Consider the following 21,338-nt stretch of genomic DNA (forward strand, 5'->3'; position numbering starts at 1 on the left):
GAATGTTCACCATCCTTCAGAATATGTGTTTCAAGGAGCATTACCATAAACTTGTTTCTTAGAAGAGAGAGTGGAGGAAACCTCAGGGATCCCGATGAAACGGTAAGGGACAACAACTAGTATAGCTGGACAGGGGGATGCTGCCTTGATAACAGCCTTAAAGCTTCTGAAGAGGCGTAAGATGTTCATTACTTGACAAAACTCAGGAGGACACTGATATTAGATCCTTTTTAAAAGGGTTCAAGAACCTGTAAACAGAGGAGGTGAAAGCAGGACAGATATAACTTTGAGATTTATATTGAAATTATATATATGTATATATATATATATATAAGTTATTTAGGAGAATAAAGACTACACGCTTAAGGGAATTGCACCAGTGATTGCTCTTCAATATTGTGAAAATGCATGACTTTCAGTATTTGTGAGTTTATTAAAACTAAAATTACTTAATGATTGTTAGCAAGAGACAATCATAGTCAATAGTGTATTTTATAGCACTGTTTTACCGTAGTTGGGAGATAAATAGATGGAAAACTTCCTTAATTCTTCAGTTAGCCACAGCTCACAAAATCAGAAGAATTAATCATGTTCTGTAAGGAAAGAATATGTGATTAGACGTTTCACTTTAAGTACATGTCGAGTTCTAAAAAGGAAAGAACTTCAGTTTTTCATCTGGAATGAAAAGGATTGGGTTGGGATAGGGGGGATTAAATTTGAAATGCCCACATTTCTCAGGAGAGTACTTTTTCTTCCAAAATTTCTAATCTGAATTGTTCAGTGGCATCCTATATAAGATGCTTTTATGCACGCTTCTCACATTCTGAGTCATGTAAACGTGAGGAAGGGAGGAAAACAATGTAGAGTGAATATTCAATGTTTTACAGATTGCTCCACAAGTTGTTTCTTTTTAATACCACAAATTGCACTTCTATGTTTACTATGCAGGGCACTGCATATGCAAGATATATTACTGCACACCAAATACTTTCTTCACTGTTTCATGTTTGATAAAAAATGCACAAAAGATAACAGAAAACTCAATTTTGAAACAAAAAGCACAGCTGTTAATGCCAGCATGAAATTTTGAGCTATATGAAGCAAGACAAAATAGAGTATGATAAGGTGTTCCAAAATGCAGCAAAACATTCATATTGAGAATTTTCTAATTATTTTACATTTATCTAATCAAAACAAACACTGCTGGAAGAGCTCGAGTAGAACGTGGGTGATTATTCTTCAAGTCTTGATGCTTAAAATTAGGTATCTAAACCTTCAGTAAGATTCTGAGGTATCTGGAAGCTGCCTGTTGTTTTCATTAACATCATGCTAAAACACAAATTGAGACGCTGAGAGTTGGATTCCTACAAATCGAAACATATTTCTCCTTGCTTTAGAATCCCTTAGAAACAACAACACAAGAACAGCCCCCCCTATAAGCTAAAATAAAACCTTTGCCCTACACTTAAGATCACTAGTGATTGTTCTTCCTAGAAGATTTGGAGGACTATAACAGATTATATCAGGAATATAAGGTAGTGATGTTTCATAAAAGGAGGTGTTTGGTTGATGCAGAAGTATGTGCAGATTTGAGCAGACCAAACATCTTGAGGCAAGTGCATCAGTGTAAGACCATGCACAATGCTGTAGTATGTGAGAGACCAAATGTTGATTAGCGTTCAGACATGCAATGATAGAAAGTGACTCCAGAGCACAAGTAATGTGATTAGGGAATTTAACTTTTGCACAGAGCCTTGTTGTAGTGTCTGTGTAGTATACTACAGAAACTGGAAAACTAACCCTAATCAGATCTTCATGTAATACAATCAAGAGTTTCTGTCTGTGTGTTGGTACAGAATGAGATGTTCTTGCTATAGTATGGATTGGAATTTTGTAAAAGTCAGCAGCTGGATGTGTTTTATTAAAATATAAGCTAACTGCACACTAGAATATCAGTTCCAAGTTAGGTACATTTTTATTAATAAAAATAGCTAAGGGTAGCTAACTGTGGCTTAGACTTTTTTTTCGCTAAGAAGTAGCTACTGTTCCAAGAATGGCCACCTTAGTCTTCATCTGGATTCTGTTCCTACCTGTCACCAAATTCCTGGGTGATCTTGGGAAAACAATTTTATTTCTTGGTCTGTAGGGCTGATTTCCTTTCTTTAGAAGCAGAACAGCCAAAATCGGAGATGGTTGCTAAAGCTGGAATTTTATTCTGTGAAAATAATTGTTGACATTTAGTATGAGACAAGAATGATACATTTCTTGTGAAATGAAATGGCAGTGATCAAATACTCCTACTAACAGGCATCTCTTTTGTCTGACAGAAACCTGACTTAGAGAGTGGACTTTGCTTTCCCTTATCCTAGACAGCTGCTCTAATAGCTATACTTGAGACTGTCTTTCTCTGATTGTCCAGACCAGCTCTACTAATTAGCCTTATCCATTTCACAGTAGCTGTGATATTTGACCAATTTGTGTGATATTTCCCAAAACTAAAATATCTGTAAGTGGTATCTGTAAGTGATTTATTATCTGTAATTCTCTGTAAGTGAATTGCTAATTCATGTTGTTCTGCATGACTTTGAAAATAGAAATCATGGTATTAAGTATAGTAACTGAACAGATAGTGGCTAATAGTCACTTTGGCTCTAATGGGTGTGTGTGGAAGAAACAAAACAAAACAAGCACCAACAGGAGGATGCTCTAGTGTGGCTTTTAAGCAACATTTGTACCTGATTGATGTCACTGGAATCTATGCTGCTGATTTCTCATAAGACATTAAAGTCACAAGACCCAAGATTTTATCTGAAGTTGTCTTGTGTATGACAATTTTACTAGCTTAGCTTAACACACTATGCAACAGAATATAAACAATGTATGGAACAATATAAGTTGAAGTTTCCAAGCTTTCTTAGGAATTGAGTTTTTGAATAGTTTTAAGTTTGTCAGCTCTCACTTTACTGGTTAATACTGTGGAAATATGCAAGCAAATAATAACAGTTACACATGAACCACAGAGATAAGTCTATTTACAGATTCTAATTTATTCTTCCTACTGGTATAAAACTGAATATGACAAACTGCATGTATGCTGTGGATTGAATTATGATGTCTTCTTGACTACTTGAAGAGAGCAAAACTGGGAAGCAAGTTAATAGTTGCAGGCAATGAAACAGCATAAAACATTTAGAGACAAAGTATTAGTCATAGTTACATAGATGTTAATTTTTTGCTCAAAAGAACCACGTGAATTTTTTTAGTAGAATTCTAACTGAGATAAACTAGTAGATAATCCAACTGCAAAAGCTGAGGCATCAAGTTAGCTAGAAGATAATGGTGGGGTGATCTCAATTTGGAATCCCTGTTTATATGAGAAGGTTAGTTGTTGTTTATGTTATTTTAATTTGATTGTTTTCAAATTGGAACAAAAATCATCTATTTGGGGATTTCAAAGTATAACATCTATTAAAAAGATCATTTTGATTAAATGAAATTTAAGAAGCTGACATAAGACCACAACTCCTAAAATAAATTTAGTGGCTTTAAACCAATATTTCTAGGATTTATATGAAATATTTAAGAAATTACTAGAAAAGCTTTTACTAGTACATTAAAACTTTCTAACTGTCAAAATTAACCCTTTGATGCTAACAAAACAATGCTTTCTAAAGTGAAATGTACCTTGACAGAAATATTTTGACTGTCTTTCAAAATCGGCCTGGTTGCGGTAGGGGTAAAAAATAACTTCAAAAAAGTTCCAATTAACAGTCTAGAAAACTTGCAAAGCTCCAGGCTTCTCTAACCAGATTAGTACAGGGAAGGAAATACTGACAGCATTGGAAAGAATTACGATATTGCTTATCTAAGTGGAAAAATCAAATTATGCATAATTTAATGGGTTCGATACTAATTAGGAAAATACACCTTTAAGTCCTGTTTTTGGAACATACTCTGTGAGAAATTTAAATTTCACTGAAGTGATTTCCTCAGTAGGGACAGACCTCATCGTGAGTCATAGTAGAGAGATTACCTGTGATTTACCACTTGTGTATCTATGCGTACAAGCCATGTGCGTGACTTCAAATTTTGCTCGTGTCCCTGGTGATCTTTCTCATGATATTCTAATTCTGACTTGAGATTCAACTCCTTCTAGACCAACCTTAAATACTCAGTTGGATTTGCCTGTCCTGCAAGAATTCTTGAAGTATCACTTTGAGATAACAAACACAAGAAACTGTCTCACCTAAAACTCAGTAAGCTGAGTTAACCCAGGTCTGCTGCTTTGGTAGATAGACCAGGGGAAAACAAGAAAACAATATGTATGGTTCTAAACTTCTCTATTTCTCACTTATTTTCACCAGTTCCTACATCACCCCTCCCATATTCAGTGTTGCAGTTTAAAGCTGCCTTTGAAGTTATTTTGACTGTTGTGATTCTCCAGGATGTCCTTTAAAATACTCTGCAATTATGAGAGTTATTACAGAACACAAGTAATTTTAAGTCTGCCTTGAGAACTAATTTATAGTGTCATTTTAGATTCATTTCTCCTCTTGGCTTGCATGCCACCTAAATGAATAAATCAGGTTTTAAACATATAACAAGCACAGTGAGGAAAATAGATGAGCATTCAAAATAATGCAGGTGTTTTCTTCATCTTTTGTAACTGTTTCATTACTAAACTGAGTTCGTTTATTCTACTACTTCATTTTTAAATTAGGTACTTGCATAAGAAGCTCAGTAAATAAACATTTTGTAGGTAAGCGTGGAAAAATGTTTAGCTTGCTAACAAATACTGCTGTCAAGAAATGCTCATAACTTGAGTTTCAAAACAAACAATGGAACAAAAGCTGTAAGATGGAATCAGTTGGGAGAATCAATCACAGCTTAGATTGGTAGGAATTTGACTTAATTCTTTCAAAGACAGCACATGAAAAGAATCAATATAAACTGAAGAATGTCTCATGATGGTTTTCCTAATACTACACAAAAACACATCTGTATTAGTTGACCTGCAGACAGTATACTCTCTTCAGACTGATTACTGGTATGTTAAGAATAACTGTTGAGTGTATAACTATACGGTGTATTAGGGCAAGTTGTGTTGTGCCCTTATATTGGATTTAATTGCAATCAATTAATTGTTTCAAATGGGTAACGAATGAGGGATTTGAAAGCAAGACTTGAAGGCTAGGATAGAACTTTAAGCAGGTTAGCCATGCCTTGAGGTGAGGTTTACTGAAAAGTCATCGCTTATAAATTTGAAATGGCACCTTTACATCCTAGCATAAAGGGTTAATCTTCGATGAAAGTGCATTTGACAAATACCTTGCCGATTTGGATGGAAATAAGATCCATGCACTCTAATAGGTCTAAACAATCTAAATAGTTTGGCTACTCTGTTTATATAACACACTGTCCTTTTCCAGCGAGGATTCAATTTGCAACAACAGTGCTGTTTCATACATAATCAAATGTAAGAAATGTATGTTTCATGCATAGTCAAACCACCGTACTGGTTGCATACTTTAAGTGGATTCATAGGCAACGAATAAAAGTGCTTGCTATAATGCTGCTTTAATGTTTGAAAACAGATAGAAGTTATATTATTTTCATGTTAACATGGACCTTTTCTGCACTATTTGTTTAAATCTGCTTTTTCTTAGGTTGCTGATGGGATGTATTCACAGCACAGTGAACTTGATTTTGCTTTTGCATATTTTGGTTTAAAAGTAGTCAGTGGAGACTACTGACTATAATTGTATCACTGAATTTGCAAACAATTTAAATAAAAGCCCTTAGCACAGTTTAATACTGTATTTTATTTCAGAACTGCATTTCAAAGATGCTTACGCTAAATAAAACTGCACTAGTGATAGGTTGTATCATATCTTTCCTTGGCTTCTATGACTAGACTGACACTGTACCTGAACTAGTATTAAATGAGCCACTGATGCATCTCCACCTTGCATGGATTGGGTTAGCAGCCACAGCTGGGATAGATAAAAACTTCACACTTACTGATTTTGTGTTACAGCCACAGAGGCTTAGATGACAATATGGTCCCATGTGAAAAGCAGCTTTAGATAAGAGAATGTAATTTTGCTGTGGTTTTGTGGTTGGCCTAAACAATTTTCTTAATACGCCTTTGTGTTGTTTGGCACCTAGCAGAGGTTTCAGTGTAACATGATTTTATTTTGAAGGGCTTTGGGTAGTTATCCGCTATGCAGTAGTACTCTTGCTGATACCACCATAAGCTCTGTTATGTTTGGTAAGGCCTCAAAGTACTGAGTAGTTCTGGAGTGCATTTGAACAAGTATTGTCCTGTGGATTTTTTTTTCTTTTATTGCTCTAGCAGTGTCTAATAAAGCTGAACAGATATATTACATGAATAACTCATTAATTATGCCGTTCTTGCATTTGCCAAATCATTCGTTCTCAAACATATTCACTACTCAAACTTATGTGGGAATTTACTAGGTGAATAAATCTTCATCTGTAGGCAATTTTTAAAAGATGATTATGAAGATTACCAATTTGCACTGGTTATTCTGTTTGCTAATAGAAACTGTAGACATTCTAGCACGTGACTTGTAAAATCGTTGCTATTTTTAAACAGGCAGATTCTGAACTGAGTTTCCTTAGTCCTACAATCCACAGTAATAGTTTTCATTTACAGTTTGCTATCTAGTCTAACCACCTTTTCACTAATTGTGATTCATCCCTCTAAATTTGTCCTCTACTTTCCTTTGAAACAAAATCTTGCTTTTGTACTTTCCATAAAAGACATGTAAAAAAAACCATGGTGACCTTACCACAGCTCTTTTCCCTTTCCTTTACCACCTGTTCTTAACTGTCCTATCTGTTCTCCCTCTCTAGCCCTTCCACTTATTCCAGCAACGTCATTCTGTTCAGCATCTGTCTCTCTCCCTGCTTCCCACCTCCTCTATCATATTCTTCAACTCTTTCGCTTCTTTCATGGTATTTCTATTTCCTGGACTCAAATGTCTGAGAATCTTTTTGGCTGTAATCCTATCTTGCCATGTAACCTGTTTGGCTGTTCCACTGGGCTTCCTCTTAGGGAATAGCTTTCTTGAAGATAAGCCTCTGAATCCTACATTTTGGTCCTTCATCCTCTTGTCATCCAATACTGTTTCTAATATTGCCAATTCAAAATTGGTGCAATTTACCTACTCCACACTGCTCTGTTTAAACTGCAACTTTAGATTTTTTTCTCAATCATCCCTCAAGATTGTGGAAGACACAATCCCTGTTTAACAAAGCTCTTGAACCCCTCTGCTACTTTTTTTTTTCCTCCAATGTAAGCTGTACATTTAACGTTCTCATTGCTTCCATATTTAGTTCCGTTGTCTTGTATCAGACCAAGTTTTGCAGGTTCTTTCTGCACAAAGTTCAAGGTGCAGCTTTTCCTATCACTAAAATGAAGTTTCGTCCAAACTTTTAATTACCTAAATGCTATTTCATGGTCAGTATAACGTCATCTTTGTCCATGCTTCTTCAACAAAAGACAACAACCCTTCTCCTAAAAATATCGCCCCTACAGCCCTTTATTCAATGTCATCCTCCACTTCTATTGCAGCTTTGCTTTTATTTTTTACTGTTTGCTTTTACTTGTAAGACATCTACCATTCCTGTGATTGTTTCCTGTTTTGCTTTCAGTCAGACTCTAGCTTACTTGCTATTTTTTGAAATTAGCATTTGTAAGATTCTTCAATAATGTTTTTCACAGTAGTGATTCCTCTAAAAATATTTTTCAAAGTTATCTCAAATTACCCTTTAAAATAAAAATGTTGATGCTCTTGTTGTCTATAAAAAGTTTGGAGATAACTCATTGCTAGTCTAATTAATTAACTCTGCTTATCATGCTAAGCGATATTGTTTCCTTCTAGTATCTTCCCTGTATCCATCTGCTGTATTTTATTGAAAGGAAAGCTCTTTTTTTTGGCATGAGACTGTTTTCTGTTTTTTTTTTTTTTTATTTTATGATAGATCCTCAGCTAATAGTTAAAGCTTAGTTAATCTTAATTATATATAAATATAGTAACTATAAATATAAGCTTACAGAGAAATTATCTTACCCTACTTCCTTCTGTACACGTGAAGAGCTAAGATCTTAATATGAGCAAGGATTACATTGCAAGTAAAAATAATTTCTACAGGAAATGTGTTAGTTGCAAAAATCTGAATTTACGTACTGAACGGGACAGCATGATTACAGGTGGTGTAAGGAGAGGGTTTCTGTGTTTATCCATTTCGTCGCTGACTTGGAAATACTGTTCTGCCTCGGCAGTGCTTAGTAAGTCCCTGAGAACTTAAAGGTCATTAGCAATTACATGTGCCTTATTTTTTCAGACGCCCAATAGAAAACAGCTGAGGCTGGACTTCAGAGGTAGTGAAAACTCAAAATTGCTTCAAACTGGAGTGAGAATTGATGGGAAACGTGCTTTTAATATATGGAAGTGTGAAAACGCTAAGTACCTTGAAGAACTGACAGTATGTTTCAGAGCAGGTGTCTATAAACTAATGGGCGTTTCTGATTATTTTCAGAAGCAGTTTTTATCTTTGTAGAATTTAGGTGGTTCATAAATAGACTTGGAACTATAGAAAGTAGTTTTCAAAAGTAAAATACTGTAGATATTAACTCAACCTTCCACATTCACTGAATAGGGAGGTGCTAGGAAAACCAATTGTGATCTGTGTGAACAGAAATTGTGCTAGAATTGTGTATGTTCTCAGAAAAGTGAAAATTAAGTATTCATATTGCACATAGATTTCTAACCTTGTGATTTAATTAGCAAACTAGTCTTTCATTAAAACATTATAAAATAATTTTATATGAATGTCAGTTGATATCTTAAACACCTATACTTACAAGTAGCACCTCATATGTTTTATAACATATGGCATGGACTGTGTTAATTCTGAAACTTCAGAATGATATTGACTTCCTGACCGAAAACAAGTGCATGGTTTAGCAGAAAAACAAATGTGGAAGTGTTCCATGTATTTTGATCCTATTCCAAAATGTTGACAGTATGACAGTACTGCTTGTATCATTGGACTTTTTTAGTGAGAGAATTCTGTGCATGTAAATTCTGTAGCACACGTTGGGCAAGTGAGCACAGCAGGCATATTTTACAGTGAATATATAAATATTTTTACTGAATCCAATGTTATTAGAGTATATCAAGCAAACAATACCATTTATTTTAAAAGTGCATGCTGTATTTTTTTTCTGATCTCTCTGAAGTTCAGTTGTACATCTTCATGCTCAGATATTAGATCATCACTACTGATGATATGTAATCACTACCTTTAAATTGACACGTTGATTGATAGGGAAGGATTATCATGTGATTAGGAGTGAATAAGAAATGGCAAACTTCTGTTCCCAGCTTTGCCCTAGATTTCCTTTTTGACTGATTGAACAGCTTAGCATCTTGGTATTCTTTTCATCATTTAAACAAAAAGAGGGCATTAATGTTTTCTTTCCTTGTGAAAGCATACAAGAGTCATGTCTCCTGTATTGATGAATACTAGTAAGGTAATCAAACCTATGACGAGTATAAATACATAAGTATCATGTATAGTGAATTTGAACTATTGATTTATAGTTGCTTTTGAGAACATAATAAGATTTTTTTTCCTGGCATTTTTCTTTCAAATTTTATTATATTCACATAAGACTGGGTAATCCATTTTAAACAACTTTCCATAAATTCACAATGAATGAGGAACAGGAACCTACTCTGACTGTTTCTAACTCTAATAAAAGCTATATGAGTTCCGGGATATTCTGCAGGACACAGGGAAAAAAAAATCTTTTAACTGAATATTTAACAAGCTGTAATACTCTTTTTTTTTTTTTTCTCCTTTTTGAGGAAAGCATTTGGAGAATATTTGATATTTTTGACAAATCGCAAATAATACTGTACTGGTGAAAATAGATTCTACATTTAATTGGATAGTATGTCATATGTAATTAAAAGTCTGTCATTTAAAATTAGCTAGGTTTTGGAGTAGAATTAGCTGAATCTGGAAATGGGTTCACTGAGATGTGCAAGAACTGGAGAGTTTCAAATAACCCTTTCCCTTCTCTCATACTACTTCTTACCACCATATTAGGCTGGTGGCAGGAGACAGGTGCTAGAGTTTATATACTGATGTATGAAAAAGGAATAGAAATGTAACAAAATTAATGCAAAATACAAGCCTGCAGTTCTAATTTTTATTCCCATGAACTACATCATTGGGAAGAAGTACAATGATATCCTGTTTGCGTTAGGATTTGCCGATATGAGACTGGCACACTTAGCACTTTTGTATCATCCCATTCCTCTGTACAGCAGCAGTAGCAAAGTGGTTAAAAACTAGTGGCAAAGGTAAAAGGAGAGACTGGGATGGAAGGGATGAAATTTCTATGTTCCTTGAACTTGTTAGCTTTTTTTTCATTTTATGATTGACTCAGATTGTCTTCCCAGAGAACACCATAAAAAAGGAGGATTCTGACAGTAGAACTGTGGACTAAGTGATGCAAATGATGATAACATTGCCTTCCAACTGAAAAGCGTACCATACTCTCTACTGTATCTAGTTGTTGCAATATCATTTTGAACCTTTGAAATTTATCTGATAAAGAAATGTAAACTTCTGCTCTATCAAACTCATCAGTCAAAATATTTGCCTCATTTAATATTCTGTGCACTCTTCTGTGACAGGCTGATGACTCTCAAAAAGAGACAGGGTAAGATGTGCCTATGAACCTTACATTATTCTATTCTTGGACTCTAGAACTGTACAAAGTGTCTCTTACCTCATACTGATACTACTGTTCATAGACGAGCTTGCTTCAAAGTCAGTAAGTGCATTCTTTGGAAGAGTAGGTTCCATTACATTCTTAGTACAGCTTGGGATAGAATCAGATATACGATAAGGCTTATGGTTACATTGAATTAGGGGTATGTATCTGTGTATATTCATTTAGACCTGTGTTCCAGACCTGCAATCTCTGTTCTGGTTGGCTTACTTCCTAGCAAAACCCAGATGAAAGCAAGTCATCATGTTCTAACTCCATGACATGGAATTAGGACAGATGAAGGAGCTTTCAAATTGCAGGAGACGTGGTTTTCTACTTCTGTAATGGCTGGACGATGAAAGGTGATAGACTATATTTGAGTACGCCTTATGTTTGAATGCTACTACGGAAGTCTGCATGGCCTCAATTTCTGTGAAGATTCATTCCTACACTAATACACAACACAACACAAACAAATGGATGATACTTTAGGTTTCAGATTGTTGCTATAGAACATTTTTATATGTTGTTGAGCCAACGAATCCATTGCTGCTCAAGGGAGAAAAGTTACCTAGTTACCTAAAGTATAGTAACAGTGGATACTAAGTAGTTGTCAGACTCCCGTTAGGTATCCTATTGTTATGTTGTTTTTGTTATGTTGTTTTTCTTTTTTTAAAAAAATAAGTCCAGCTTAATGCAGACGAGGCTGGTGTAGGATGCTTGCTACTTCATTGACAAAATTTCAAAAGTTATCATTTCTGTGAAGAAAGTCAAACTTTTTTTTTTTTTAATTCTACTGAAAACTAGCTAGCATATGTCTCCAGAATCTCTACATGGGACTTTGAGCAAATGAGTTGCATAACAGAGAATGTTCCAAGTTACCAGACAGGCATAAATCACGGCAAATGTGTAGAGATATCAGGATTACTACTGTAGAGTTCCATAAGTAAAAATTCAAAATAAAAAGGATCTAAATAGGTGAGAGAACCAACTTTATGGAAAAATAAGTCTAATTGAAAAACTTGATCATTCTTGATAAAACCTAATTCTTATGTGATGAATTTCTGTTTTTTAGTGAACTTTTTCACATAAAATAAATTTTCAATTTTCTAGATAAACACAGCATAGTATTTGCAGTACATATGTAAATATTCAAGATTGAATGAGCTGGCAAATTATGAAATGTAGAGTTCATTTCATTTCCATCTCTTTCATTTCCATCAGTGAATACTTCCAGCTGTGAAGTTATCAGGATCAGTGCTAAAATACGGTTCTTATTTGTCTGTTCACTTTAAAAGCTCTGGTCAATCTATTGAGGACTGTTCAGAAGAGAAAAATGTTAGAATTAATATTCTTGGTTAAATCTGTTAACAGAAAAAGAACCAACTCCTTCTTCCCTATCTCTTCTGAAAGCTCCTATCTTTAGAGTGCAATACTAAGATTGTCCAATAGATGCCCTAAGAGATCTCTTATAAACATCACCACTTAGTACTGAAACCAAGTATCTTCATCTTTGTGTGTGTAATTGAGTCTGTTATCTACTATCAAATGGTATTATGTGTTCAGATTTCAGTGATATAGAATAATGGAATTATTTGATACCAAATGAAGTCAAAAAAAGCTGCATGATAAGAAATTAAATGTATCCTGACTTCTCAGTTATTTTTAAATAGTAATTTCCAATGTGGGTATGAATTCTGTAGTGTATTGCCTCGTTACCGTTTAATCAGTTGTTACTTTATATTCACAAGACGAGAATGGGAACAACGGCATCTTGTCAGAATCATTATCATTGCAAAGTTGTCACACATTGAAATGAACCTATAGCATTTACCTAATTAGAAATAATGGAGAAATCTACATATCTAACATCAGAATCTAGGCTTCCTCCCCCCCAGTAACGACTTTACATCCATTGCCTTGTGAATTATTATTTTGATGCATTTCAAAGATAGATTTGTTGTGGGTGAACACTAGATTATTGCATATTCCTTTTATTTTAAGCGTTTAGTCCCTTTGTGAGAACTGACTTTGGGGAGACGTGGGGAAACCTTAATGTGCCTTGATAAATCTTGTGCAATTTGGAAGATCTCCTGTGCCAGATGGTTGGCACAACCTCTCTCCAAACCACAAGCAAGTTAATTTTCTTCTATATCATTTGCCAGTGTCTGCCATTCTGGTGCTTATGATGCCCTGCTGTTATAAAAGCACCAGTCCAGATCTCAGTACACTTTATTGTGCTTTTTGATCAGCACAGAATTTCTAGTGGGTATATTACCATCTTTCAAATTCATTAAAACATTAAGCAGACATTGAGTGTATTAGACCAGCAGATGAGGGAAAGGAAAGATATTTGTTTCCAAACTTTGTGCTATGTGTGAGAGAGCAAGATTGGAGGATAATTCATGACATCTCATGTCAGAGCAGGCTGAGAGTTCTCTTGCTGTCATTTACTTCAAGCTAATCAATGATCTTCACTAGCAACAGCTGCACTGAAGGGGCAGCTGTCTCCTTCCAATAAAAAGAAAAAAAATTTTTTTTTTTAAAAAAAGTAGTAATGAAACCCTGCAGAGGGCAATAGTTTGTACTTTTTTATATTTTGAAATAAAACTAATTGCTTAAATTTTAATTTAAAAATGATTTTGGACATTAAGTCACAATTAGGAGTATGTCTAAAGTTTTGTGTATTCTTGATTCAAAGAATACAAACATATATTCTATATTCTCTCCATATATTTATACACAAATATAAATTCAACTTATTTTTTTTAGTCTTTTGTTTAAGTCTGTCACCTTAGCTGTGACAACAAATGGTACTTGGTAGTATCAGGTTTTAATACCCTGAATTCTCTGGTAATTTGATAATGCTGTTCATGTGAACTCTGTTCACTCTGAATGTTTAAACACGAACCTACAGATAACAAATACACTATAGGAAAATAAACTGTTGTTGCACTTACAGGTTGTGAGTGGTACCAAGCCATATGGAAGTCCCTGAAAAAAATCTTTTTTTTTTTTTCTTTATTGATTGCTAATACAAGAGCCCAAACACAGAGAAATAATTTTAAATAGCTTTAGAAGTGATAGCACTAGAAAAGCTAGGAGAAAAAAAAATCCACTTCTGAAATAATGTATTTACTCTCTAATTCTGCACTCATTTCTCATCCAAAGCTGTTTACAAGGTAAATAATTCTGGAGGAATGGCTACTTGTGGTAGAAAAGCAGATCCAAACTATTTAGATCAAGAAAATCAGTATTGCTCTAAATTGAGTGGGTAAGGGATAGGCTGTAAATTACAAGAGCAAATGTTTTGGACAAATGCTGAACAGCTTGCTAAACAACTTTCATTATGTTATTTGCATTGACTTCCCCTTAATATATTGAGACTTTGATCTTCTCTTTGTCTTGCATACAGTTTCCTGCTGTATTGGATCTTGTATTATACAGTGCCTCATAAATACGAAATAGAGAATCTTTATTATTAACAATGATAGTCTTAACAAGAATAAAACAACTTTGAAGTTCCTCTGCATCTCCCACCTTTACAAGGAAACCTCAGTACTTACCGTATGCCTTCTCAGCTGCCAGTGTAAGAATGACAAATGCTTCAAATACAAAAATTAAAGTAGAAAAATGAAAGCCAAACATAACTAACTGCTGTGCCAATGGGACTTGGGTATATGAAACGGCAAAAACTGTGTGGCATGCTACATGGGATCTGGTAAAATATTGTCCTAAAGTATCCAAACTGATGTTATGGAAATCAGGCCAAACGTCAACAGTCTCTCCAAGCTAACAATTACTTGCTAAACACAGAACATCTTCTCCATTGAAGTAGTGTACTTTGGTCTGCATTACAGCAAGTGAAGTAATACTCTATTGTAACACTCTGTGAACTAAAATGTTTCAACTGAAAACAGGAATAATGCGATGTGTGGGTCACAAAATAATGAAAAAAAATGTTAAAGTTCATTCAAATATATGTATTTGCAGAGGAATAGAGCAAACCACACAAAATGGAGCTCACAAAGAATATTCATTGAGTAGAAGGCAGAAAGCTGTAGGGTAAGAACGAAAAAGATTTATTTTCTATCAGCTGTCTGTGATAGCTTTATACACAGAGCTGAAATAGAGGAAAAAGTAGAAAATGCCTGCTGTACAAATACGTCAATTAACTATAAGGTTCATAAGCTAGCTATCCAAGTGAGTGTCCAAAGAAGAAAGATGAGCATGATGAGATACATAGATTCAAATATGTAAGAACATCCAAGTACCTTCATATGTTACACTCTTGTATCATTATTTATACTCAAATTTAAGAGCCTAAGCCCTCACAAAATTTTGAGGTTTTCAGAATTCTTCCGAGAGTCTTCCTTGTGTTATCTTTGGGGTTCTTTATGCCTAACAATTTGCAAGGCCAACGTGTCAGACCATGATAGACTTTGAATACTGCGTTAACTGGGTTACATAGAACACTTTGATATTTGTTGATGGTTTGTTTCAGGCACTTTCGTAAGGGCAAGGGAGAGTGAATGTGCAAGGTCTCTGTTTGCCCTTTTGAGATTTCAATTTCCATTCAATTTGGAACCAGTCATTTCCAAGTTTACTCCGTCCCTGGAGAGCTTATGGTGTAGCTAGTAGGAAGCAAAACTGACTCAACATCAGTTTTGCACCCCCAACATTGTCATTAACTAGTGAAATTTTGTTCTGTTTATACCTTGCAAGCAACCTGAGAGGGCTTAAGAGTGAAGAGAGGGAAGAAATTGAACTGTAGTGGTTCAGAAATGTTCTCTGGTTGCCAGCCAAGCTGGCTTGATAACTGGCAATTATAGAAGGTGTTATCAGTGAAAACTGGCTGATTTGGCTTTGTATTGTACATTTTGTGTGTAAAAGTGTAAAGTTAATCATGTTTCTTCTTGCAGTACCATGACCTAATTAGCAGTCCAATAAGAACTCCCTTACGAAATAGCGATAAGCAAATGCAATCCCAAGCATCCCATTTTGTTATTTCTTGTGTTAACCAGTTCAATTCTTTAAGTGTGCGACTTACCTAGTTGTGTTTGTCACTCCAGTTTTGTTCCACATACAGATGCGTGTATAATTAACCTAGTGTGCCAGTGTAGATCAGAACAGCTGACCTCTGTCTTAGCCTAGTCACAGATGATTTAAAGGCAGTTTAATACTTTAATCTGTAACACGTTTTCCCAAAAGGCCAGAAGCAGGTAACCTGTAATGCCTCGAAGAGTAGATACTTAATTTTCATAATGACTTCACTTTGAAGATTAAGTAAGCTACTCTTTAGAAGCGTTGGAATGGATGATAAATTAGTTTGAAAGTAATAAATCAGATAACTAACTGGTTATCTCACAATAAAAAAGGGCCAAGGGAGACTTCAAACTATTGTTATTTTGCTTGACGTATAAGTATTTATAATTTTTAGGGTATTTTCTCCGTGTTGGGGGGTGGTGGTATTGGTTCTGTTCGTCCCCAGGTGCCAGTTCTCCATCTTACAGGCGAAGGGGATAGGACTGGGGATCCCATCCGTGTATATCCTATCTCGGGGTGCTTTTCCCTTGCGTTCCGCAGCTGGCGCTGACTCCCGGGGGCAGGTCTGTGCTTCGAGCAGGGGCTGCCGGGGGAGATCTCAGCCTCAAAACTCCGGCAGCCAACTTGATAGGGGCGGCAGGGATTTCTCAACACGGAGCCTCCGGCATCCCTGCGCGCTCGGCCGGCCGCTCCATCACCTCCAGCATCCCTGAGCGCTCAGCCGGTCCCTCTACTACGGCTTATCAGCACCTTATCGCCCACACCCCGCCGTAACGCGGGCAGGGACACAGCCGGGAGGCTGTGTGCGTCTCCCCCGTCCCCCCGCATCTTTGCGCGGGGGCGAGCGGCGGCGCGGAGCTGCGAGCCGAGCCCCGCGCCCCCTGCAACAAAAGGGGGCGGGCGGGCGCCTCGGGGGGCGGGCCGGGGGCGGGCCGGGCCGAGCTGAGCGGCGCGCTCGGTCGGTCGGTCGGTCCGGAGGTCGGTCTGTCCGTCCGTCCGTCCGTCCGTCCGTCCGTCCGTCTGTCTGGGCGGTGAGCGCGGCCGGTGCTGTCCGCGGCGCGCCGGGTGCTGAAGGGCGGGCGCCCCGCGCCGGCGGGCTCGGGCTCCGCGCCGGCAACTCGCTCCTGGGCCCCCCGCTCGCCACCACTTTGCTCCCGGCCGGGGAGGTGCTGGGGCGCTCGCGGGTATTCCGCGGGCACCCAGCGGCTCGGCTCTTCTTTTTTCCCTTCTTTTATATTTTTATTTTGATTTTTTTCCTCGGGGACTTGGTGACTCCGGGCTAAGGTAAGCGGTTCCTCTTCCCTTCCTCCTCCTCGAGTGGTAGCGGGGTGGCAGCGGGGCGAGGAGCTGGCAATTAGCGGCACAGCAAAGTTGGGAGCTTGGGTCAGCGTAGAGGCGACGCTTGGGCGTGCAGTTTTCGGCAAGGAAAAAGGTGCCGTGAACAAAAGGTGCGCCTAGGAGGAGAAGTTGCAGGCTTATTTTTCCGTGAAAACTTGATTTCAGGGTGACGTTCAAATGTTTGAAAATATTTTATTTTAGAAATCTTTGCTGCTTTAAGGATGTCAGAAGGCATTACAGAAGCTGTTTTGTATAAACACTAGTTTTGGGGGACAAGAAAAGCTCTAATTGATTCTGTTTGGAGGAAGAAGGGATATGTAAGGTCATTCTGGGAAGTAGAGAGCAAAGTAGGAATTAAAGAGGATTTAAAAATACAGCCTCATGCTGCTCTGTGCTCGTGTGCGTGCTGGTGTGTGTGTAACACAGAAGGGCGTTTTACCTCGGTATGTGATTAACAATTTAAGGCTGTAATGCCAGGCACTTGTGAAATAGTCTCCTGAAAGGGATCAGCCCTATCCCCGTCTCCAAGGTCAGTGTGTGCAGTGAGGCGTGTGAGCCCGTGAAAGTTGTGGGTTGTTTCCTCTGGTACGGACCGAGGAATGGCAGGCCTTCCTCCAGACTGCACCAGGTGTAAATGTGAAACTCTGATTTAATAACACAGTATTATGTTGCATTATAGGACTGCTGCTGGTGGTAATTGAATGGAACTGGAAAGTGTGGGCACATGACATGCCTTGCTATTCCAGCAGTGTTTAACCTTTCACAAGCTTAGTAGGGCACTCTGCTTCATGGAAGGGATTTCTGCCCCTTCTGTGAGCTGTCAGGCTTCTATGCACGCAGGGACTTCTGTGCACACACAGAGCAGCACCAGGCAAGGATTTCTGCATGCCCAGGGCAGAGCAGCACAACGCAGGGGCTCCTCTCTGAGGTGAAGGCTGATTCCAAAAGGAATGGGCTGCTGCTGCTTCTGCTGCCAATGCTACCAAAATGACTGCACAGAACAGGCAGGCAAATGAGGTCCTCAACCTGGATTTTGTGGCACTATGTATTACTTTATACTCTTGAGGCTTTGGTAAATTTCTTTCTTTTCTGACCTAAAATACTTGTTTCTTTGCATAGTTGTCTTGTCCAAGAACTAGTAAGTGTAGTAACTGTAAGTGTGAAGTAACTTTTGTTGGTGGTAAGAAGCTGATCAAAGAAGATTATTTCACGTTGTTATAGCATTTTTTACTCTAGTATAATTTATTTAATGTTAAGGTGGGGTGTGTGGTGGTTTTACTCGGGTGGGCGGCCGAGCTCCACCACAACCGCTCTCTCTCACTCCCCCTCCTCTAAGAGGGACGGGGAGAAAATACGATGAAAAGGGCTCAAGGGTTGAGATAAGGACAGGGAGATTGCACAGTAATTATCGTGACGGCCAAAACAGACTCAGCATAGGGAGATAGTAAGATTTATTGCCTATTACTAACAAGCTAGGGAAGTGAGAAACAAAGAAACCAAAAGCAACTTCCCTCCCACGCACCCTCTTCCACCTCTTCCCCCTGAGCGGCGCAGGGTAATAGGGGTTATGGTCAGTCTGTAGCGCTGCTTCTCCGTCGCTCCTTCTCGGTCACTCTCGTCCCCTGTGCTGTGGGATCCCTCCCATGGGATGCAGTCCTCGCTGAACTGATCCGGCATGGGCTTCCCACAGGCAGCAGCTCTTCAAGAACTGCTCCAGATATGGGTCCATACCATGGGGTCCATCCCTCAGGAGCAAACTGCTCCAACCTGGATCCCCCACGGGCAGCAGCTCCTGCCAGACCCCCTGCTCCTGCGTGGTCTCCTCTCCACGGGCTACAGGTCCGGCCCGGAATCTGCTCCGGCAGGGGTCTTCCACAGGCCGCAGTCTCCATCGGTGCAGGTCCACCTGCTCCACCGTGGTCTCCCCCATGGGCTGCGGGGTGGAACCCTGCTCCACTGTGATACTCCACGGGCTGCAGGGGGACAGCCTGCTTCACCATGGTCCTCACCACAGGCCGCAGGGGACTTTTGCTCCGGTGCCTGGAGCACCTCTCCCCCTCCTTCTTCACTGACCTTGGCGCCTGCAAGGCTGTTCCTCACTCCTCTCACTCTCCCAGCTGCTGTGTGGTGCAGCGTTTTTTTTCCTGTCTTAAATATGCTCTCACAGAGGCACAAAACAACATCGCTTCTTGGCTCAGCTCTGGTCAGCAGTGGGGCCCTTACCAAACATGGGGCAGCTTCTAGATTCTTCTCACAGAAGCCACCCCATAGCCCCCTGCTACCAAAACCTTGCGACGTAAACCCACTATAGGGTGTTTTTACTGAATATTTTTATCAGCCAGAACTTAAGGAAACCACTTGGCAGCAGCACAGAAATACTGAGGAGTAAAGTTGAAAGCAAGAAAATTGAGGAGAAGGTAGTTTAGGTTGCTAAGATTTTCATTAAATTTAAGTAGAATTAGGAAATACATATGGTATACTACTCCCCCCCCGCCCCCCCCGAATTATAAAGCAGCCCTCATCTTCCTCTTTCCAAAAGGGCAAGATAGTTTATTACACCAAACATGCACTGGTTATAAATCCTCATTAACAGTCTACCCATTAACTAAGTCAGGTCTTATCATCTGTCGCTGACACGAACTTGCTTTTAAATGTTTTGATATAAATGTAAATAATGGTACTTCTCAAAGTAAAAAGACTCACGTTGTTCGCTTTCTAAAGTAGACATTTGAAATGTTTTGGAGAAGTTAATTTAGAACCACATGGTGAAAGCATTGCATTAATTATGAAAAAATCTGAACAGATATTGCCAAACTTTTGATGTTCATCTGTAAATATACAGGGCCTGAATCTGCAAACCCGTGTTGACTTGAGTAGTCTTTATTCATATATATAGTCCTGTTAACTGCAAAGGGACTGCATCCATCATTACATGAGTAAAAGTCATTGGTCTTCCTGAGATCAGTCATTTTACCAGCATCAATCAGATGATAAACTTTGAAGTTAAAACATTAATTTGGCACTTTAATTTATATTTTATATCTGATTGTATTTTCCATGCAATGCTTTGTCTTGGTTTCCACTTGGTTGCTTTATTTTATAAATCATGTTTAAAAAATAGAGCTTTGAAATGATAGGTAGGCTCTCAAGGAAATAAAATGGCACTACTATACTTCAACAAAATGGTTTTCTAAATATGCATGTACATCAGGTGGAATTTGTACACTGTGGTCCATAACCATTTTGGTCATTTGTTGTTATTAGAGAAAGTGTTCAGACTTTTTATGACTGTCTTCAGTAGCATATTTATATATGGAAGGAAGCGTGGAGTTCCAGGATATTTAACAGTAATATTCAAAAGTTGAAGAAAACCAGGTGCTAATGGCTTGGCTAAATAGCTGTCTGCAAAACTCCTGCAAACTCAGGAGGACTGTTGTCATAAAATCAGTATTTGGGGAAACCCACTGCTGAAGTGGTGCTTTGTAGACCCTGCTTACACTGACCGGCAGACCCACATGTGCTGGCACACGCATACAGTTACTGATGACAGCACCATGCTCACAGCCTTTTAAGAGTTCTGAGCTTCTGTTTTGTAGTGGGTCACCTGGGTATTTGCTGGGCTAGCAATTAGCTTGGAGAGTAAATGGTACTCAGTAAAAATCAACCCTAACAAATATTATGTTCTTCAGTTCTAGATGTGTTCTAGATTTATCATATTATGCCAGTTTGTCATTCTGATTTCTTTTTGTGTGAGTTTACTCAATAATCCTCAATATTTGTTTAAAGAAGCAAGAATATTCAACCCTAAGAAAAGCAAATCTTACAATCATGTACATTATTTCTCTAAAATTATATAAGACATTTTTTTCCTTGGAATAAATTTGTGTAGCTTTAAGCTGTTATTTTGTATAAAAATTCAGAAAATAACTTTTGCATCACTTTTCTTTGACTTTTGGAGAACGTAAAGTTCTAATGAAAGCAAGGTTATACTTGGCTAGTGTTAGCTTCAAAGCTAAATGAGAAGGTGGAGCTCTGATATGAATATTCTGCCGTTTAACAGTCCTGAATTTGGCTTAGAAATTTCTAAGAAATTTCTAATTCAGAGGAAACTTAGGTCACTACTTCTGAATATTTTTCT

The 21,338-nt window shown here is 38.0% G+C and overlaps 1 protein-coding gene across 13 annotated transcripts in view; it reads left to right on the plus strand.

The window, feature by feature from the left end:
• FSTL5 (follistatin like 5) overlaps nucleotides 1-21,338 on the plus strand; it is a 413,457-nt gene that overhangs the window by 105,266 nt on the left and 286,853 nt on the right. The window contains exon 1 of one of the 13 annotated variants that reach the window (XM_080590015.1): nucleotides 16,183-17,146. The exons of 10 other annotated variants lie outside the window; for them this stretch is intronic. The gene's annotated coding sequence lies outside the window, so the exon portion shown is untranslated. Of the gene's footprint in view, nucleotides 1-16,182; nucleotides 17,147-21,338 lie in introns of those variants that run through there. 2 more of the 13 variants (XM_080590006.1, XM_080590007.1) reach the window with 2 other exon arrangements.

The sequence above is a fragment of the Anser brachyrhynchus genome, assembly GCF_964034855.1.
Source record: "Anser brachyrhynchus genome assembly, chromosome: 4".
NCBI lineage: Eukaryota > Metazoa > Chordata > Aves > Anseriformes > Anatidae > Anser > Anser brachyrhynchus.